At 37.4% G+C, this 25020-nt stretch overlaps 1 non-coding gene across 1 annotated transcript; it reads right to left on the reverse strand.

The window, feature by feature from the left end:
- Nucleotides 1-243: 243 nt before the first annotated feature.
- Nucleotides 244-350, reverse strand: LOC128286034 (small nucleolar RNA R71). The gene has a single exon (XR_008276581.1). It is a non-coding gene; the product is annotated as a small nucleolar RNA R71 (small nucleolar RNA).
- Nucleotides 351-25020: the final 24670 nt, after the last annotated feature.

Genomic DNA, 25020 nt, shown 5'->3' on the forward strand with positions numbered 1-25020 from the left:
TTCAGTTTGATGGTTTACAGGACGAGGACCCAAACGCTCATTTGGCGAATTTCATAGAGTTTTTACGACACTTGTAAAATCAATGGCATTTCTGATGATTCCATTCACCTTCGATTTTTCCCTTTTTCATTGAGGAGCAAAGCTAAATAGTGGTTGAACTCGTTACCATGAGGGTCAATCACTACTTGGGAATAAATGACAGAAAAATTTTTATGAAAATATTTTCTGCCGGCTAAAATGGCCAAATTACGTAATGATATCTCTTCTTTTGTGCAGATGGATTTAGAAACACTCTATGAGGCATTGGAGAGATACAAGGACCTTTTAAGAAGATGCCCTCACCATGGGTTACCACTCTGGCTACAGGTTCAAACGTTTCACAATGGCCTGAATCCTTCGACTAGACAGATGATTGACGCAGCTGTTGGAGGAACTATCAATAATAAGACACCTGAGGATGCTTATGAATTTATAAAAGAGATGTCACTGAATAATTATAAGTGGCAAGTCATGAGAACAAAACCAACGAAAAAAGCTGGCGTTTTTAATGTTGATTCGGTCACCATGCTCTCTAATCAGGTAGAACTTTTGAATAGAAAAATTGACAGTTTTCTTGGTTCTTCATAGGTTCATCCAGTAATGCAGTGCGTAGCAAGTGGAGGTGGATCAAGCAATTCAGAATACCCACCCTATGGCTACAACATAGAGAACGAGCAGTTAAATTACATGGGTAATAATCCTCGATCTCAAAATAATCCTTACAGTAACACTTACAATGCAAGTTGGAGGAACCACCTAAATTTTTCATGGGGAGGCCAAGGAAATCAGAGACCACCACCACCTCCAGGCTTCCAACAACCACTGAGAATTTAGCACCGGTGTACGACATGTCCGTGCCCATCAACCATGCTCAAGACTGATAAAATACCACGGGTGTGGACATCCATACACGGGCGTGGGAGAAGTGAACGAAGCAGAACATGGCCGTGCGACATGGTCGTGTGCACCCACACGCCCAAGGAACACGGGAGTGGGCCGAATGCCAAACATGCCCAAATTTAAAAATCGCGAAACACACGGGTACAAATTAGGGCACGCTTGTATGCCCTAAAATCTGTATATACCCTTCACTATTCATCACCCCTTCACCAAAATCCCTAACCCTAGCCATTACAACTTCACATGCCTCACCTGTCACGCCCGTGCATCGACCATAACACTACTTTCGACAACTCAAAGCTCCTCCCTCTCGTGTTTGTTCAGTTTTTCCCTCTATTCTCTTCATTCTTTTACTTATTTCATGATATTTTGTTTTATTTTGAGTAAATAATCGTGGTTGTAATGGTAGAATTCTTATGCTCTTTGTTAAGAAATTTGTCATCTTAGTCAATACATTTTGCTACATTCATCCTTTTTTCTTGTTTCATAGATTTCATGCTTACCCACACCATATTTCATACTTATCAAACCCACATGCATTCATTCACTAGATATTTTCGTTAGCATTACTCTCGTAGTCCTATTCATAATAATGACTTCATATATCTGCTTTGGTTGTTTTAGTATATTTTTCATCTAGTACGTGAGCCCCATGAAATATTCTTATTCAGTTTTGGCATGCGTACATTCTTGGGGAATATTTAACTTTGAATTTTCATTACAGGTATACAATGTCAACCTCACGTGGTAAGAAGACCGCTGTCCCCGCCTCGTAGAAAAGGAAAGGAGCAACGTTATCCTCGGGTCCTACCGCGGAGATTAGGTACCCGTTCCTCCAGTTTCCCTTGGGACCCTAGGAGGAACTATATCAGATATTACGGGCCCGACCCCTAGGTGTGGACCTCTACATTGACTGGGCCACACTTGAACAAATTCAAATGGCTGACGCAGTCTGAGCCCTCCTGATGACTAACCCGTGGGGGCTCTTTTTTGAGATCACCGAGTCGACGTACCTCGAGCTCACAATGGAACTTTGTTCGACCTTCCATCTTTAGGTCCTCATGAAAAACTTTGACGATCCTGGAACGGTCCAGTTCTGCCTCGGTGGTCTAGTGCGCCAGTTGAGCATACCGGAGTTTTGAATTGCACTAGGGCTGTAGACAGAGGAGTTCATGGATGAAAATGAACTCAACACCCTCCACTGTCACATCCACTACTCTTCTTCAAAGTGCTGGAAGGACCTCGTCCCTACCTCGGCCACCTATGATCCTAGCCGTTCTAAGGCATTAGCCCTGACCCTATCCCTGCGATACCTATACGCCATCTTGGCCCACACTCTGACAGGACGGCGAGAGAGCACCGACGTCATCAACACTCACGACACCTATTTCCTGTGGAGTATGGCAAACGAGCACGTCTTTGACCTTGCCTATTTCATTTCCCTCGCTATCTGCCATCAAACGGAGTGGCATAGGAGAGGAGTCATCTCTATCGACCTTATGTGACTTGATTAGCTCGGCACTTTGGGCTCCTCAACACAGCGGTACAATCATCCTCCCTCACTTTCATTGGCCAAATATCCCCACAGGGCATCTCGAGCATGCTACATATGAGGATGATCGAGAAACGATGTGGAACCTACCCTCCTCAGTACCGCCTCGTCCAATCCACAGAGGAGGGGGACCTAGAGGACATTACTGATGATGTCCCTCCACATCATGAGGACCCACCGCCTCAGCCACCACCCATCCATCGTCCAGTTCATGCGGGAGCTTCATACTCTAACATCTCTGAGTGCCTTACCTGATTTGAGCAGCAGTGTTTTCAGTGCTTTGATCATATTGATGCTACTCTTCATCAGATTTATATCTCATCGCCACCACCACCTCACGAACCATCCGGCGATGATGATGTTTAAATACTTTTTATTTTTTATTTTTATTTCCACTTTTATCTTTATTTATCTTCTTTAAGTACTTTTTATTTTATTTCCTTCAATATTATTTTAATTTCAGGTTCTATAATTTTTATTGAATAATTTATAGTTTCGGCTATTTCATTACAAGTAATTATGCTTCGTTATATTTCCTAAAGAGTTCTTGATTTTATCACAGTTATAAAGAGCTCTAAAGTTCATCATCACTGAGGAACTAAAAACTCCACTGGAAAAGGTTCTCCACGACTGCCATGTCCTGCTCGACCACAACCATAGCTACTACCAGATATAATATTCTTTTGGCGTAGGACTTATGGACTAATGAACCTCTACCACAACCGAAGTGTCCTCCTCCACTCTCATCATTGCCTTGGCCGATTATTCTCCATAACTCCAATTCAAAGAGTCCATTCATCATTCAGGAAGTTTCACCTCTCTCCCTATCTTATGATCTTACATCTATATCATCATGAATGTAACTTTGAACATTGAGGACAATGTACATCTTAAGTGTGGGGGTCTTTTATATCATTATCAGAAATCCTTGAATTGTATCTTATTCTCACGTGAATCACTCATATCACTATTAGAATAAATTTAAATTAATCTATGATTTTTATTGATATGTCTTGAATTAAAACAAGGCATTTATGCATTGATTGTTTAAACTTTAAGACATTAGGGAATCAAGCATGATAAGTTGATTTTTGAGAATTAAAAACTTTTAGGTTGTTTCCCTAAGTTTCGGTATTATCTTAAGTTGAAATTCACAAGTTTAAACATCAAAAAGCCATAATTTTTGTGAGATCTTGAGCCTTTAGAGCATGTTTTATTTCTTTCATGCTCACTTTTATTATGAGTGCGTCAGTATTGATTTGTTATTCTAGAACTTGCTTGATTATGCATGTGAAGACCACACCATTTGATTTGATATGTCGAGATGATAAAGGCACCTAGGTTTAACCCACTCACTCCATAAAAGCCTACCTTCATAAGTAACCCTTAGTGAACCCTTTTGAGCCTAACAATCAATTAATTGATTTACCCTTAATATTAACCCATAACCCATTATTGTTGAAATCCCCTAATTTGATCCCTATTTTTGTCGAGATTTGATTTGAATTAATTGCTTAGCTATGTTTTATTCTTTGTTGCAAAATTAAGTTCTATGTTATTTGACTTGTTCTTAAAAAAAAATACTTACATACATATTAGTAGTAATTCATCGTTTTTTAGCTTGAGTGTTAATTCCATATTCTAAGAAGAAACTCATTTATATTCAACTGATAATTAGTTATTTTTCTAGTTAGGTGATTTTTTTTCAATTCAATTTCGATTCTAACATTTTCTTTCAGCTTGTGACCATATCCCCTAACCAAAGCCACGTTACAACCCTCTAAAGACCTTTTGATTGATGTATCATCTCAATATATAATGGTGGACATTTGATTTTCATGCAAGTCTATGGTAATAACTTTTCATATTGACTAACGAGTGCTTCATTTATTGTACTTAAACACCTCGAGTGATTTGAGTGAATCTTTAGTGAGGATGTTAAACTCTGTGATATTTTGAATCAAAGATAATCACTTAGATGAGGGGAGACACCTCTGTTTTCGTGATAAAATGCTCAACTTGGAATGTTTGAAACTTTGATATTCTTCTTGTTGAATTCTCAATGTATGATTACTTATGATTTATTTTGAGATATTATTGATAGAGATTATAGATTGAGAAGAATTTATTTCTATTGTGAGTTGAGGATTTTGCTTGAGGACAAGAAAACGCTTAAGTGTGGGGATATTTGATAAACAGTAATTTATACATATTTTTATCCCATGCTTAGCACATTTATGAATGGTTTCTCCTTAGATTTGGTGAATTCAATGCTCTTAATTCTTTAATTTCATGTTTAATACTTAGGTGAGCATAGGAGAGTAAAAAGAATAAGAAACGGGCTGAAAACGGAGAAAATGGACCCACATGGGAAATCAACATGGCCTCGACTTCCTCACACGGGCAAGCCACACGGCCGTGTCCATTTGGCAGGATCGAAGCACGACTTACACGGGTAGACTACACACCAGTGCCTATTTAACAGCCTTGACCACAAGCTGGAGCAATCGTACACAGGCATGTCACACGGGCGTGTCCCTGTCAAGCCCAAGTATAGTCCTATTTGGACAATACCACTTTTGAGGGCTCTTAGGCATTCAAAAGCCTATTTAAACACCTGAGGAGCCACTTAGAATATAGACACAGAGTAAGAGGCAAGGAGTTACTCAAGGGAAGCTGATTGATCCATCTCAGAAGTCGGATTCATCGTTAAGACTCAAGATCTCCCTTCAATTTCCATTCAAGGGTTTTGGGTTTTTTTTATGTTTTGTATTCATTATTCTTCAGAGATATTTTCTTTTATAATTATGAACTAAACCCCTTAAATACCTAAGGGGAATGAAACCTAAGACGGATCTTGTTATTATTATCTGAATTGTATGATGAATATTTGACTTGTTCTTAATTATGTGTTCTTAATTCTTGTCTTAATATTCTAAGATATTGATTCAAGGTAATGCGCTTATTCAGAGGAGCAAAAGTCTGTAACACCCCTATCCCATAACCGTCGCAGAAATAGGACGAGGCGTTACCGAAAACTAGGAATCCGATCAGGGCCGTAAAATTTTGAACATTTTTTTTTTTGAATAAAGATCATTCATTTACTAAATTGCTAGACGCAAACAAAGTTCGAATTTAACACTTATACAAGTAAGTTCCATAAGATACCGTAATCACATGACTTCTACACGAAGGTCAAAGTATCATTCTACTTATTGTCTATCCTATACATGCCATAAGATAATCCAATCTTATGGTTGCCGTAATGGTAGATAGTGTGACAATCTCGACGATCCCCGAGTGGTAGTCGAATCCACAACCCATGCACCAAAACATGAACGAACGAGTAAGCTTTGTAAGCTTAGTAAGTTTTAAGCAAAACAATAATTTTGTTGAATCAATGACGTTTTTCACATATACTTAATCTAGGTAAAATCTCATTTGACCCAATATACCTAGCCAAAATTTCACATAATTTAATTCACCTTTCTTTAGCCTTGAGTTTTAAGTCACAAAGCGTTTTCATTCAATATCATTGGTCATTCATTTCAACTGTTCGATGAAATTAATCTAGAGCTTCATCTCGAACCATAATATCAATAAACACATTACTTAGCTATCACATATATATACTTTCGAATAATAATGACCTAGACGGTCGAATATTTCCAAAGCACATTCTTCATCAACTGAAGTTCGATTTACATGGTAAGCACATTCTTCACCAATTTTACAACTTTCAATAATCCCATCCACTTGTTCATAATCACCTCCATATTTTCAAGTATTTCACATGATAAGTACTAAATTACCGTATTGGCACATAAAGAATCGAATATATTCCTTATCTTGTATTGGCACATCTAGCTGAACACAACCCATACTCAAATCATAAGGCCTTTGGGCAGAATATACATTAATACATAAGAATATTTCATCACATACTTCATTATACAAGCATACCATTACCAATTAGATCATTCTCATATTTGGAGTTATAATATTAATCACATATGCATACCTCCTTGATACTAATAATTCACTTCGAAATCAATCCACCAATGAGTAAGTAATACGTACCTGAACATCTTAAATACATAATACTTATTTGATGGTAACTTACTGCGGATACTCAATATCAAAGTCTTAATTGAATCCCAGCATTTAACCTTCGGGTCTTTAAAACCCGGATATAGTACGAGCTCGAAGCCTACGGACATTAAATCAGGATAATATTCTCGCATAAAGCCTGCTGGATCTTAACCCGGATATAGTACTGGCACAAATGCCCTTCGGGACATATCACATTTATACACTTTCACATTCATCACATTGGCCATTCGGCCTTATCACATATATACACTTTCACATCCATCACATTGGCCACTCGGCCTTATCACATAATTTATACTACACACTTTTCACAATTGATCATTCAGCCACATTATACAAATAAAGATAGCACACATTTTCATAAAGGCCATTCAGATGACTTACACACCTTTGATGTTAGCCATTTTGGCCTCACTACACATACATATCTTGTACATCAATTTCTTCATAACAAATTTGACTAGGTATACTAGTCATTTACGGCTTATAGCTTCACTTTAATATGGATTTGGTACTTTGATTACCAATATTTAATCGATAGCTTATAAGCAACTCAAATAGTTTTATCAAGGTTAACAACATAATCACAAATGCAGCACAAGCTGTTTTTTTTTCCTCAGCAACAATCATTAAATTATTCGCAAATGAAGCTACAAAACTCCAAATGAAGTGCCGTTAATTTTCCCTAAAAATAGACTCATATATATTTTATCCATAAAATTTTCCGAATTTTTGGCTTAGCCAATCAATACCAGATTTTTCTTAAAATTTCCCCTGTTTCACTGTTTGACTATACTGACCACTCTTCACTACGAATAAAATTTCTCATTGTACAAAACTTAAAATATGTTTTCGTTTGATTCTTTTGAAACTAGACTCATTAAGGAGTCTAAGCATATAAATCTTATCTTATAATCACTTTTGTACAATTTATAATGATTTTCTAAAAATAGAACAGAGGATTTGAGTCATTCGATAATTGTCTCACACAACTTTAAATATCTCATTATCGGCAATTCCTTTGCTTACACGGTTTCTTTTATAAGAAACTAGACTCGTTAAGCTTTAATCTCATATTTTATTCAGCCTCTAATTCAACTGCATCAATTTATGGTTTTTTTTTTTCAAAACACGTTACTACGGGTGTCCCAAGCAGATTTATACAAATTTACTCTTTAAAGTTATCATTCACATATTTAAACATAACATCATATATGCCATCATTTAGAAAAGTCATTGACCTTAACATATATACATAATTCATATTCATTCCATTTAAATACTTAAAACTTACCTTGGATGTTATCGAATTATCACGAATCGACTATTCAACTACTTTCTCTTTCCCTTATCCGAAATTTGTGCCCTTTTGTCCTTGAGCTTAATTAAACAAATTCAACTTATCACATCTCTATTATTTAAAACTACATTCAGCAATTTATAAAATACTATAATTATCACATCTCAATCATCCAAAAAAATCACATTCGGCACATTTAAAAACATTGATAAGTCTCAAAACACAAGCAACACTTATCAAAGTCATGTAATTTATGCACTTTACAAGGCACTACTACATTTATAATCTTACTTTCATACAACCATTCTTGTTTGACCGAATGCTTCCACACTCATGTCTTCATTAACAACCTCTGAAACTACAATTTATTCACATCCTTATTTATGTTACATTCGCTATCATAATAAAAATATATAAATAGTTACACAATAACCACTTTAGCCGATTACTACAATTAAAACAGTCACAAGGACTCAATTAGATTCCACCCAAACATGCTTCAAACACTTTTCAATCAATTAGCCTGCCCAAATACTCATTTTATACCATACACATTTCATTTGAGGCCATTCAACAACAATTCACTATCCTTTAGACCAAAACCGAATGCTCCTTTATGGATTTAGGCTACCAACAAATAGTATAAATTCCATCCTTATGACATTTTACCTATGGCGAATGCTATACTAATATTTTTAAAGAAATATCAATTGGCATATTCACCTTACCACTTCTCAAAATTACAAACAATTCATGTCATCAATTTGGGAGTATATTCAGATTCAAATAACACATAATAAATTTCTCTTAAAAAAATTCTATAAATTAGCCTCCATTGCGAATTTACTAATACATTACCCTTTAGCCTAAAGTCATTTTAGCATATAATGCACAAACATTATACCACCACCATTAAATACATGACATAACCGAATCAACAAAATCATGAGCAACGTGTCAAATATAATTCACACTTATCACTACACTTTGGTCAATTTATCCAAATCATTAATAACCATCATTTGATGAAATCACCATAACCAACTTAACAATATAAACAAGCCATTTAAACCCCAATTTATCAACTTTGACAAGTTTAAAACTCACCTAATGACTAATTACAAATTAAAGCTTCAAGCAATCAAATTTAACTCATCAAGAACTTGGCGAATACACATTCTTTGACCAAAATCGAAATTCAACGTGGGGTTTATAAGGGATTGCATCTAGCTCATAAATTAAGCTCACAATTTCCTATTCATATGAAATTTAACCTCATGGAGTCTATTAAGTACTCTTAATCCCTTTTCTAACAACAAATTTCAAACATAGGATTTTCTATACAAAACCGTACATTCTTCCATAAAAAAATCTAAGAGAATAACTCATGGTTTAAGATAGAACTAAGATACAAACTCAATTTCACAAGTTTTCAACAAAAAAATGACATAAACTCATACCTTAGAATCAATCTATGCTAATGGCCAAATGTGTCTTGAGCTTTTTTTTTTTTCCTTCTTTCTCTTTTCTACTCACGGCAATGGAGAAGAAGAAAAGACCCAACTTTGTTTTTCTCACCCTTTTAATTATTTAATTCCTCTTATAATTTATGACATATAATAACTTTATTTATTATAAAACTATTTGATATTATTTAACTAAAATATAACATACAAAATGCCAAAATGTGTCATTCATGCTCATCCTTGCTGTCCACTACCAAGAAAAAGGAATGTTTGACATGCAAGTCCCTCATGCTTCAAACAATGCAATTTTTAGCCACTACCAATTAACCTATGACATTTTCAAGATTTTTCACATAAGCCCCTTTTTATTTATTTCACATCCAAATGACAAAATTAAAGCATGAAATTTTCACACATACTTATTCATAAATTATAAGCATAAAATATAACAATTAATTATTTTTGTGACTCGGTTTTGTGGTCCTGAAACCACTTTCCGACTAGGGTCAAATTAGGGGTGTCACAACTCTCCCCCCTTTAGGGATTTTCGTCCCCGAAAATTTCCACCGATGCATAGGTTAGGATAACGTCCTCTTATTGAATTATATCCACAAAGACATTAGCTCATTGATAGCAATTGTAATTCATTATTGATTTCGCATCGATCTATAAAATCATTTTCTTATCTTAAAACAAATACATAAACATTTCTACAAGTATGCACATATATCTCATTTCCTTGATTTCATAAGCAATAATCACTTAATTTAATTCACAAATGCATTTCAAACACATATAAATCACATATTAACATGTATAATTCATATCATCAACCCACATATTCGTAACTCACATTTTTATTCATGTATAAGCTGTAACCTGACCGAAAATACACATATACTCAAACATCCCAATAAATATCCTTTATAACTCCATCGTATCTCAATATTCAACTTAACTTATTTCCGACAGAAAATCAACTTCCACATACCTGAGCATTTAATTCATTCAGCACATTCAATCACCGTTAACGCTACCGGTATATAGTCGATTAGGCATAAAGCCTCGTATAGTACACCGGCATGGGATTTATTTTAGCACATAACCCATATATCCAAAATTATCAGCATTCATCAAAAATTCTTACAACCTTCCAAATGTCGAACTTAATCGAAATAATTTCTTGAACATGATTAACAAAAAAATAGGGGTCATTTAGCAATAGCACATATGACGTCATATACCAAGCATCCCATAGACTAAATCCGTAACACATTTATAACATGAATTCATTTCTTAACAACATATCCACCATCTTTTTACGTATTCACTTATTTAGTATACATAACATAATATAATAAGAACTCACAAATTTTTACTTTCATTTGATTTTCACATACCTTCCGTACATACCTGTATCACTTATTCTGATCTTACTTTATTTATCATCTTAAATATACCCGTTGAATCATTCGAAATCATTACGGATACTCATTAAGCACATATAGCTCTTACAATGCCATATCCTAGATATGGTCTTACATATTCTCACATATCGAGCCGATGCCATGTCGCAGACATGGTCTTACACACTATCTCAAATCAATGCCTTCGTCCCAGACGAGGTCTTACATGGATTCCATTTCACACACTTAGTGCCCACTGACCGATCTCGCACTCATAGTGCTCGGTTAAAGGAATTCGCACACACAGTGCCTCTAATCATTCACACACATAGTGCTCTTATTCATTCGTTATTACACATTGAAATGACTTAATCAAGTCTATAAAACATCTCATATGTACACTTTAAACGTATAATTTCATTTAACTTTAAATTCATATAGTAATAAACACTTAAACTTTGCTCGAATCACCAGCGTTAAGCGTGCTAGGCACAAAGGCCCGAATACACATCACCGGCACGAATGCCCTTCGGGACTTAGCCCGGATATAACATCGGCACGAATACCCTTCGGGATTTAGCCCGGATATAACACCAGCACGAATGCCCTTCGGGATTTAGCCCAGATATAACATCGGCACGAATACCCTTCGAGATTTAGCTCGGATATTACACCGGCACGAATGCCCTTCGGGATTTAGCCCGGATATAACACCGGCACGAATGCCCTTCGGGATTTAGCCCGGATCATCGTCGAGACCTTTAGCTCGGATGAAATCTCTATATGAAGCCAGTGGGTCTTAATCCGGACATAATCTCTGTACATAGCCATCGGGTCTTTACCCGGACATAATCTCTACATATAGTCAGTGGGTCTTTAAACTCGGATTCACATCACTGAGTCTCATACATATTTATTCACATGTTATCATATTTCACATAGCACAAATCACATTTGCAATTCAATCAACTCATTCGCATATAAACATATAACATGCTTCTTGACTTTAAGTCGTAAATATCATTCAAATCTAATATATGTATACTTCTTTTACTAAACTTTCAGCTCAGTAAGCAAACACACATAAGCATATATCCCTAATCTCTTTCTTGTTTATTTCTCTAATAGCCATTCAGCTACATAACATGTATAAGGTTTCTTTCTCAATAACCTTATTATAGTAAGGACAATAGGACATCATTTATCTATCATACATGTATATCATGTCATTTTAATTTAAATACCAAATTCAATTACTCAAAACTTACTTATATTATACCTTTCTCAATATTGACACATCATAAGCATGTCTCAGTCCTCTCAATACCATTTGCTACAACTCGATCGGGATCGAAATTCATTACAATATGAAAAACACATTTTAACTGTCAGAAATCATCACACTATCTTTTTTATCACTTTACGGCATGTATAACTAGACTCACAGGTGCTATGTTAGTCCTAGAATCGACTAAACCGTAGATCTGATACCAATAAAATGTAACACCCCTATCGCATAACCGTCACAGAAATAGGACGAGGCGTTACCGAAAACTAGGAATCCGATCAGGGCCGTAAAATTTTGAACATTTTTTTTTGAATAAAGATCATTCATTTACTAAATTGCTAGACGTAAACAATGTTCGAATTTAACACTTATACAAGTAAGTTCCATAAGATACCGTAATCACATGACTTCTACACGAAGGTCAAAGTATCATTCGACTTATTTTCTATCCTATACATGCCATAAGATAATCCAATCTTATGGTCGCCGTAATGGTAGATAGTGTGACGGCAATCGACGATCCCCAAAGTGGTAGTCGAATCCACCAACCTACTGACCAAAACATGAACGAACGAGTAAGCTTTGTAAGCTTAGTAAGTTTTAAGCAAAACAATAATTTTGTTGAATCAATGACGTTTTCACATATACTTAATCTAGGTAAAATCTCATTTGACCCAATATACCTAGCCAAAATTTCACATAATTTAATTCACCTTTCTTTAGCCTTGAGTTTTAAGTCACAAAGTGTTTTCATTCAATATCATTGGTCATTCATTTCAACTGTTCGATGAAATTAATCTAGAGCTTCATCTCGAACCATAATATCAATAAACGCATTACTTAGCTATCACATATATATACTTTCGAATAATAATGACCTAGACGGTCGAATATTTCCAAAGCGCATTCTTCATCAACTGAAGTTCGATTCACATGGTAAGCACATTCTTCACCAATTTTACAACTTTCAATAATCCCATCCACTTGTTCATAATCACCTCCATATTTTCAAGTATTTCACATGATAAGTACTAAATTACCGTTTGGCACATAAAGAACTGAACTTATTCCTTATCTTGTATTGGCACATCTAGCTGAACACAACCCATACTCAAATCATAAGGCCTTTAGGCAGAATATACATTAATACATAAGAATATTTCATCACATACTTCATTATACAAGCATACCATTACCAATTAGATCATTCTCATATTTGGAGTTATAATATTAATCACATATGCATACCTCCTTGATACTAATAATTCACTTGAAATCAATCCACCAATGAGTAAGTAATACGCACTGAACATCTTAAATACATAATACTTATTTGATGGTAACTTCTGCGGATACTCAATATCAAAGTCTTAATTGAATCCACATTTAACCTTGGTCTTTAAAACCCGGATATAGTACGAGCTCAAGCCTACGGATATTAAATCAGGATAATATTCTCGCATAAAGCCTGCGGGATCTTAACCGGATATAGTATCGGCACAAATGCCTTCGGGACTTATCACATTTATACACTTTCACATTCATCACATTGGCCATTCAGCCTTATCACATATATACACTTTCACATCCATCACATTGGCCATTCGGCCTTATCACATAATTAATACTACACACTTTTCACAATTGATCATTCGGCCACATTATACAAATAAAGATAGCACACATTTTCATAAAAGCCATTCAGATGACTTACACACCTTTGATGTTAGCCATTTTGGCCTCACTACACATACATATCTTGTACATCAATTTCTTCATAACAAATTTGACTAGGTATACTAGTCATTTACGGCTTATAGCTTCACTTTAATACGGATTTGGTACTTTGATTACCAATATTTAATTGATAGCTTATAAGCAACTCAAATAGTTTAATCAAGGTTTACAACATAATCACAAATTCAGCACAAGCTATTTTTTTTTCCTCAGCAACAGTCATTAAATTATTCGTAAATGGAGCTACGAAACTCCAAATGAAGTGCCGTTAATTTTCCCTGAAAATAGACTCATATATATTTTCTCCATAAAATTTTCCGAATTTTTTGCTTAGCCAATCAATACCAGATTTTTCTTAAAATTTCCCCTGTTTCACTGTTTGACTATACTGACCACTCTTCACTACGAATAAAATTTCTCATTGTACAAAATTCAAAATATGTTTTCATTTAAGTTTTTGAAACTAGACTCATTAAGGAGTCTAAGCATATAAATCTTATCTTATAATCATTTTTGTACAATTTATAATGATTTTCTAAAACAGAACAGAAGATTTGAGTCATTCGACTTTGTCTCACACAACTTTAAATATCTCATTATCGGCAATTCCTTTGCTTACATGGTTTCTTTTATAAGAAACTAGACTCGTTAAGCTTTAATCTCATTTTTTATTTTGCCTCTAATTCAACTCCATCAATTTATGGTGTTGTTTTTTCAAAACACGCATTATTCTTTGTCCCAAGCGATTTATACAAATTTACTCTTTAAAGTTATCATTCACATATTTAAACATAACATCATATATGCCATCATTTAGAAAAGTCATTGACCTTAACATATATACATAATTCATAGTCATTCCATTTAAATACTTAAAACTTACCTCGGATGTTATCCAATTATCACGAATCGACTATTCAACTACTTTCTCTTTCCCTTATCCGAAATTTGTGCCCCTTTTTGTCCTTGAGCTTAATTAAACAAATTCAACTTATCACATCTCTATTATTTAAAACTACATTCAGCAATTTATAAAATACTATAATTATCACATCTCAATCATCCAAAAAAAATCACATTCGGCACATTTAAAAACATTGCTAAGTCTCGAAACACAAGCAACACTTATCAAAGTCATGTAATTTATGCACTTTACAAGGCACTACTACATTTATAATCTAACTTTCATACAACCATTCTTGTTTGACCGAATGCTTCCACACTCATGTCTTCATTAACAACCTCTGAAACTACAATTTATGTAACACCCCGAACCCGAGACCATCGCCGGTGTCGGACACGAGGAGTTAACAAGCCAAGTCCACATATTTTGCCCACCAATTTGACATTTCCAGTCAGGCTGGAAAACTGCGTCACCGTCGCCTTAAAAATCATATCTCGAGTTCCAAAACTCGGAAACTGGTTTCGTAAATTTTCCCTGAATTTAGACTCATATATCAATCCATGGATTTATTTCTATAATTTTTGGTCGGGCCAATTGGTACAGTTTATTAGTTAAAGTTACCCATGTTACAGGGATCGACTGCTTTGACCTTCGCGCGTTACAACTTGAATATCTCTCTGTACAGGGCTTTAATACTGGTGCCGTTTGTTTCTAATGAAACTAGACTCAAAATGGAATCTGTACATATAAGGTATGACTCCTAATTCTTTCTGGATAATTTATAGTAAATTTTTAAAGTTGCGACAGGGGACCCAGAAACCGTTCTGGCCCTGTCTCACAATAGCTTTAATATCTCTTAACATGTAACTCCTATGACCGTTTCGTTTCTTCCATATGAAAATAGACTCATCAAGGTTCATTTACATAGCTTATTCACTATTTAATACCATTCGTACAAATTTTGGTGATTTTTCACATTCACGTCACTGCAGCTGGCAGCATCTGTTTTTAAGGTAGGTCTTACCTATTTTGTAGTCTCCATGAACCAACTAGTCTTGCCATACATAGGTTCACATATGATCATTTTAACCATACCAATGGCTGATCATGTGACCAACACTCCCATTTCCAATCCATAATCACATCATGACACCATATATATATATACAAACCGCAAATAGTCTAAGTTCGTACTTCACTTTTACGAGCCATTTTCGCATGGCCGTACACATATACATCACCACATATTTAAACCAACAAGGGTAGTCCTATACATGCCATTTCAAAGTTCAACCAAAATTTATACCAAAATGGAGGCGTTGATAGTGTGGATGACTTGACTTTAATGATCCCAAATCCGATTGCTATCGAGCAAAATCTATAAAACAGAGAACCAAAGCAACGGGTAAGCATTTTATGCTTAGTAAGTCTCAAGGAATAAAATCAGCTTTAATTAAAGCAATACATTCACATAGCCAAATGCATCATTTCATTAATACACATTCACATAATCATTCTTACTTCCCACTTCATCATTATATACTTTCACAAGGTATCAACCTATTCAATAGCTGAAATTAGTTAGTCGATTGAGCGAATGTTGCTCAAACATGTCGACTTTCCAATGCACATATAAACATACCTTATTCTTTGGGCCTTTCGAGCGTACTAATTGAATTTATTACAGCAACCAACACTCACCTCCAGCCCAAGCTTCTTGAATACAACCGGATATAACCACGTGCACGAATGCCTTGGTCTTAGCCCGGATAGAATGACTCGCATACGAATGCCTTGGTCTTAGCCGGATGTAGCCACTAGCACAATTGCCTTCGGTCTTAACCGGATATAATTTCCTGCATAAATGTCTTGGGACTTAGCCGGATATCATTCAATTGCTCATGCACACATGCATCAATAATCATTAGACATTCATATTTCATTTTCGTTACTAAGGCTCAAACGCAAATATAATCACAAGCATAATCGCCTTGGGACTTAGCCGGGTATCATTCAAATACTCATACACACATAAATCAATAATCAATATACATCCATATTTCATTTCACATAATTCAAGTAGGGTCACTTCTTGAGGACTTACCTCGGATATTGTCGAACGGCTTTTACGGCTATTCGATCACTTTTCCTTCCCTTGTCCAATTGTGGCCCTCTAAGCTCTTGAGCTAATTCAAACAAATTCAATTTATTAAAACCTCATTGTGCTAGCTTATGGCGAATATGACAAGGAGTTTAAATGGTCATATGGCCACCCTTTAGCTTGAATACACAATGGTCATGCACATTTTATACTACATCAAGCAATTCAATACAATTCATTCGAGCATCAAGGAAAAGCTAAGGCCATCAATAGGCTCCCTAAGGCCGAATATACATGTCCATGTTGAGGCCAATTATGCACTTAATACCACACAAAACAGCATGCATTTTACTAGTTAATGCTTTGCATATTGTAGCTCAAAACTTATAATATAGCATCAAGCACTCATATGTGTGCTAGGCGAATGTGCTTGCAATTTCACAAACATTCTTCAACATCTTCTTCTTTAAACAAACATATTCATCACTTACTTCATAACCAAAACATCATGTGCAAACATATATATACATATATGAGCATGGCGAATTTCAAGGTGTCCATATAGCCATCCAAAACACAAATTTTAACTAACATGCAAGAAGCATGAAACCATGCTCATGAATGCATCATGGCCGAATACATCACAATCATGCCCTTTCATCTTCAATCATGGTTAAACAAAAGAAAACTCAAAGTCTTACTCAAGATGGCTACAAAGAAATTTCAAGAGTAGACAATCCATCATTGCATGCATCATCATCAAGCTTCACACTTAACATGCAATGGCTTTATCACAATACCAACCTTGACCAAATACCACTTCCATGGCATAACAAGGATTTGAACCATGGCTAACATGAACATCAAGTTGGCAACTAAAACATGCATGAATCTCATGACACAACCTCATACATACCTCAATCTTGATGCAAGTTTAGCCAAATATCCTTCTAGATCTCTTCTAAACAAAGGAAATGAAGCAAAAATCTCTTCTCCCTCTTAGTATTTTCGGCCAAAAAGGAGAGAACAAGGATGAACAAAAATTTTTTTTTTTCTCTTCTTGGTTGCACGGCAATGGGGGGGGAATGCTACTCTCTCACACACATTTTTTTTTCATTCTTTTCTTACCCATGCTTATTTGTTTATTATTTCTCCCTAATGCCCAACAAAACATGTTTCATGACATGTTTAGCCCATATCTCTTTGTCATGGCCGGCCATCACTTGTAAAAAGGGGAATTTGACATGCAAGTCCATTATTTTGCATGCATGCTTTAAATTAGTCATCACACATTTCCCTATCGTACTTTCAAAGTTCACTACTAAGTCCTTTCTAGTGGAATTCACCTTTATAACACTAAATCAATCATCATAAAATGTCATACATGAGCACACACATATTATAGGCATCAAAATAAATTTTTAATTATTTTTATGCCTCGGTTTTGTGGTCCCGAAACCACATTCCGACTAGGGTCAATTTTGGGCTGTCACAACTCTCCCCCACTTAAGAAATTTTCGTCCCGAAAATCTTACCGGTAAATAGGTTTGGATATCGCTCTTTCATAGAGTTCTCGGTCTCCCAAGTAGCTTCTTCTATCCGTGCTTGAGCCATAACACTTTCACTAGCGGAACCCGCTTGTTTTAACTCTTTCACTTCCGTGATAGGATACGAATCGGTTCTTCCTCATAACTCATATTGGCTTGAATTTCAATTTCGATGGACTAATCACGTGCGATGGATCGGATCTATAGCGTCAAGCATCGAAACATGAAAGACATCGTGAACCTTTTCGAGTTCGGGGGCAAAATCAAACGATATGCCACCGGACCGACTCGCTCGGATATCTCATATGGCCCAATGAACCTCGGGCTCAACTTGCCCTTACTGACCAAATCGAGTATCTTTTCCAAGGCGATACCTTGAGAAACACTTTATCTCCCACGATACTCGATATCCTTACGCTTCAGATCCGCGTCGACGACTTCGACGATCGGAGGCTATCTTTAGACTTTCACGGATTACTTTCACTTTCATTCAACATCTCTAATCAAATCCACCCGAAAATCTTGCTTTCACCAAGCTCGGTCCAAAACAATGGTGTACGGCATTTACGATCGTACAAAGCCTCGTAGGGTGCCACCTTAATACTTGATTGAAAGCTGTTGTTGTAAGCGAATTCAATCAACGGCAAATACCGTTCCCATGAACCATTAAACTCAAGGACGCAACATCTCAACATATCCTCAAGTATCTGAATTATCCGCTCGGATTGACCATCGGTTTGGGGTGAAAGGCGGTCTGAAATGCAACTTGGTACCCAAAGCTTCTTGCAACTTTTTCCAAAATCGCGAGGTAAATCTCGGATCTCTATCCAACACGATGGAAATAGGCACCCGTGTAATCTCACAATCTGAGAAACGTACAATTCGGCTAATTTGTCCATTGAAAAATCCGTACGTACGGGGACAAAGTGAGCCGACTTAGTCAATCTATCTACCACGACCCAAACCGCATCCTTCTTACTTGCTGACAATGGCAGTCCGGATACAAAGTCCATTGTGACTCGATCCCATTTCCACTCGGGTATCGTGATTGGCTGAAGTAATCCTGAAGGCACTTGATGTTCCGCTTTCACTTGTTGACATATTATACATCTCAAACAAAGTCGAGATGTCTCGTTTCATACCATGCCACCAAAATCGACGTTTCAAATCGTTGTACATCTTCGTACTCCCCGGGTGGATTGCCATTCGGCTACAATGGGCTTCATTCAGAATTATCGAAATGAGTTCCGAATTCTTTGGAACACACAGACGACTTTTGAACCTCAAACAATCGTCATCATCGATTTGAAACTCCGAGTCCTTGTTCGGAACACACTCAGCCCGTTTTGCAGCCAACTCATCGTCGACTTTCTGAGCTTCTCGAATTTGATGTGTCAATAATGGTTTGGCTTTCAATTCAGCCACTAACACACTGTCGGATCGAACAGACAAGTGCACATTCATCGCTCGTAAAGTGAATAATGATTTACGACTCAAGGCATCCGCAACCACATTCGCCTTTCCGGGTGATAGTCAATGACCAGCTCATAATCCTTTAATGATTCGAGCCAACGTCTTTGTCGCAGATTTAAGTCTCTATGGGTCATCAAATATCTGAGACTTTTGTGATCCGAGTACACATGGCACTTCTCACCAAATAAGTAATGTCGCCAAATCTTTAAGGCGAATACGATGGCGACTAATTCGAGATCATGGGTCGGATAATTTTTCTCGTGTGGCTTTAATTGCCTCGACACATAGGCGAACTCGACCTTCTTGCATCAATACGCAACCTAACCCAAGGAGGAGGCGTCACTATAGATGACAAACTCTTTTCCAGATTCGGGTTGCACTAGAATTGGGGCTTCGATCAAATAAGTTCTCGATTGATCGAAACTTTTCGACATTTCTCCGTCCATTCGAACTTAACATCCTTTTGGAGTAGCCGTCATCGGCGTGGCTATCGTTGAAAAACCTTTACAAATCGTCGGTAATAACCGCAAGCCCCAAAAGCTCCGAACCTCGGTAATATTTCTGAGGCTTCCAATTAAGTATGGTTGAAATTTTATTGATTCGACTCGAATACCGATCTGAATACCACATGACCCAAGAAGCTAACCTCTCTTAACCGAACTCACACTTCTTGAACTTAGCATATAATTGCTTATCCCGTAAAATTTGCAGCACTAACCGCAGGTGTTCAGATGTTCGGTCTCATTTCTTGAATAGACCAAGATGTCATCAATGAACACGACTACGAATCGATCCAAATATGGTGCAAGATCCGATTCATTAAATCCATAAATACCATAGGGCATTAGTGAGCCCAAACGGCATCACTAGGAACTCATAGTGACCATATCTCGCTCAAGGCGTCTTGGGTACGTCCGAATCTTGGATTCGCAATTGATAATAGCCCGATCTCAAATCTATTTTCGAGAACACCGAGGCTCCTTCAGCTTGATCGAACAAGTCATCGATACGTGGTAACAGATATTTGTTCTTTATCGTCGCTTATTAAGTCGACGATAGTCGATGCACGACCGCATGGTTCCATCCTTCTTTTCACGAACAACACCGGCGCACCCCAAGGCGAAAAACTCGGCGAGCAAAACCTCTATCCACCAATTCTTGCAACCGAGCTTTCAACTCCTTTAATTCCATTGGTGCCATACGACACGGAGCTATCGAAATTGGAGTGGTACCAGTACCAATTCGATGCCAAATTCTATTTCCGAACGGTGGTAAACCCGGCAATTCTTGAGGAAAACATCCGGGTATTCACAAACCACGCACAGATTCAGTTTCTTTTCGATTCTTTGTCATCGAAAGCACGTCACGCAAGGTACGCTTTGCACCCTTTTCTTACATATTTTCGGGCCAACATTGCGATATTACGGTGGCAACCCTTTAAGTCCGTAAACTCAACCCGAATTATCTCATTATTCGCGCACCTCAAATCGATAGTCTTGCTTTTGCAATTTACAACCGCATCATGCATGGTCAACCAATCCAAACCAAGAATAACGTCAATTCATCGAACGGCAAAAGCATCAAGTCCGCCGGAAAACAAGAACCTCGGAACACTAGGGGACTTTTCTTGCACACTTTGTTGACAAGCACGTAATGACCCAAGGGTTTGACACCGAATTACAAACTCGATGAGACTCAATAGGCAAAGTCTTCTTTGGATGCTAAGGTTTCACATATATAAGAATGAGTAGAACCGGGGTCAATCAAAGCAATCACATTAGTATTGAAAAGAGTGAAAGTACCGGTAATGACATCCGGAGAGGCAGCATCCTCGGCGTGCGGCGTATGGCATAAGTCCTAGCAGGAGCTCGAGCCTCGGATCTGATGGTAGCATCTCTAGATCCTCTCTGACCGCCACTAACATTGCCCATATTTCTAGGTGGCCTACCTCGGCGGTGGTAGCACCCGGGTTTCCACTCGACTTACATTCATGCTCAAGCATCCTCGGGCAATCCTTCATAAAGTGGTCGGCCGATCCACACTTATAGCAGGAGCGATCACGAAACCAACAGCACCCCGAATGCCATTTGCCACAATGTAGACACTCGCCTCTCTCGACGATCATTTCCACCATGGCGATCAAGTGACTCGTGTGGTCATAGGGGTCGATCGCGTCCTCGTCTAGAAAAGCCCAAACGCCTCTAGACCGGCTCACATCCTCTCGAAATCTCTTCGATGCTGTTGAAGAGACTTTCCGAGGACCTCTTCGAATTCTCCGGTTCCCACATCAACTTTTGTTTCTCCTTTCTAAGTTCTTGACTTTACAAGCTCGCTCAACAAGTACTACGAACTCTCGTATTTCGAGAATGCCAACGAACATCCTTATATCATCATTCAGCCCATCCTCAAGCGTTTACACATAATAGCCTCGGACGAAATGCATTCTCGCAGATCGGCTAAGCCTCACAAACTTTCGTTCATAGTCGAATCGACATAGAACCTTGCTTAAGATCAAGAAATTCCTTCGCTTTTGGTCGATGAATCTCGATCGATATACTTTTTGAACTCGGTTTGAAAGAATTCCCAAGTCACTTGCTCTCTAGGTACCACAAGTCGAGTACTCCACCAATAGTAGGCGGACTCACGTAGCAAGGAGATGGTACACTTTAAGCACTCATCGGTGTACAAGATAGCTCATCGAGCACCGGATCGTGTTATCCAACCAAAATTGGCTCGCTTCGGCATCATCATCATCCGTAGCTTTAAATTCAGTGGCCCCATGTTTTGAATCCTATCGATTGGGGCTTACTTGACCTTATTTGGTCGATCACGGAGGTATTGTAGGTCTTGGGGTTCCATTTGTCGGGAATGGAGGTTGTGGAACAGCCGTGTTAGTTCAAATGTATTGGTTAAACCATTCGCTCATCACACTATAAAAGGCTTGCCTAGCCTCATCATTCGGATTGCTGGCCATAGGTTGAGAGTCCATGGCGCTGTCCCTTGCGCGGGAGCAGCGCCACACTCTCCACATCATCAGCTATCGCTTCGGTTGGGATCGGGATCCATTGCTATAAACAAACACAAAGTCAAATTGTCGTAAATCACCACACTATCGATTCATCATTTAATGGCATGTATAGCTAGACCCCAAACACATCACGGTAGTCCTAGAATCGACTAAACCGTGGCTCGATACCAATAAAATTGTAACACCCGAACCGAGACCATCGCGGTGTCGGACACGAGGAGTTAACAAGCCAAGTCCACATATTTTGCCCACCAATTTGACATTTCCAGTCAGGCTGGAAAACTGCGTCACCGTCGCCTTAAAAATCATATCTCGAGTTCCAAAACTCAGAAACTGGTTTCGTAAATTTTCCCTGAATTTAGACTCATATATCCATCCATGGATTTATTTCTAGAATTTTTGGTCGGGCCAATTGGTACAGTTTATTAGTTAAAGTTACCCGTGTTACAGGGATTGACTGCTTTGACCTTCGCGTGTTACAACTTGAATATCTCTCTGTACAGGGCTTTAATACTGGTGCCGTTTGTTTCTAATGAAACTAGACTCAAAATGGAATCTGTACATATAAGGTATGACTCCTAATTCTTTCTGGATAATTTATAGTAAATTTTTAAAGTTGCGTCAGGGGACCCAGAAACCGTTCTGGCCCTGTCTCACAATAGCTTTAATATCTCTTAACATGTAACTCCTATGACCGTTTCGTTTCTTCCATATGAAAATAGACTCATCAAGGTTCATTTACATAGCTTATTCACTATTTAATACCATTCGTACAAATTTTGGTGATTTTTCACATTCACGTCACTGCAGCTGGCAGCATCTGTTTTTAAGGTAGGTCTTACCTATTTTGTAGTCTCCATGAACCAACTAGTCTTGCCATACATAGGTTCACATATGATCATTTTAACCATACCAATGGCTGATCATGTGACCAACACTCCCATTTCCAATCCATAATCACATCATGACACCATATATATATATACAAACCGCAAATAGTCTAAGTTCGTACTTCACTTTTACGAGCCATTTTCGCATGGCCGTACACATATACATCACCACATATTTAAACCAACAAGGGGTAGTCCTATACATGCCATTTCAAAGTTCAACCAAAAATTTATACCAAAATGGAGGCGTTGATAGTGTGGATGACTTCGACTTTAATGATCCCAAATCCGATTGCTATCGAGCAAAATCTATAAAACAGAGAGCCAAAGCAACGGGGTAAGCATTTTTATGCTTAGTAAGTCTCAAGGAATAAAATCAGCTTTAATTAAAGCAATACATTCACATAGCCAAATGCATCATTTCATTAATACACATTCACATAATCATTCTTACTTCCCACTTCATCATTATATACTTTCACAAGGTATCAACCTATTCAATAGCTGAAATTCGTTAGTCGATTGAGCGAATGTTGCTCAAACATGTCGACTTTCCAATGCACATATAAACATACCTTATTCTTTGGGCCTTTCGAGCGTACTAATTGAATTTATTACAGCAACCAACACTCACCTCCAGCCCAAGCTTCTTCGGAATACAACCGGATATAACCACGTGCACGAATGCCTTCGGGTCTTAGCCGGATAGAATGACTCACGAATGCCTTGGTCTTAGCCGGATGTAGCCACTAGCACAATTGCCTTGGTCTTAACCGGATATAATTTCCAGCATAAATGTCTTGGGACTTAGCCGGATATCATTCAATTGCTCATGCACACATGCATCAATAATCATTAGACATTCATATTTCATTTTCGTTACTAAGGCTCAAGCGCAAATATAATCACAAGCATAATCGCCGGGACTTAGCCCGGTATCATTCAAATACTCATACACACATAAATCAATAATCAATATACATCCATATTTCATTTCACATAATTCAAGTAGGGTCACTTCTTGAGGACTTACCTCGGATATTGTCGAACGGCTTTTACGGCTATTCGATCACTTTTTCCTTCCCCTTGTCCAATTGTGGCCCTCTAAGCTCTTGAGCTAATTCAAACAAATTCAATTTATTAAAACCTCATTGTGCTAGCTTATGGCGAATATGACAAGGAGTTTAAATGGTCATATGGCCACCCTTTAGCTTGAATACACAATGGTCATGCACATTTTATACTACATCAAGCAATTCAATACAATTCATTCGAG

The sequence above is a fragment of the Gossypium arboreum genome, chromosome 12 (assembly GCF_025698485.1).
Source record: "Gossypium arboreum isolate Shixiya-1 chromosome 12, ASM2569848v2, whole genome shotgun sequence".
Lineage (NCBI taxonomy): Eukaryota > Viridiplantae > Streptophyta > Magnoliopsida > Malvales > Malvaceae > Gossypium > Gossypium arboreum.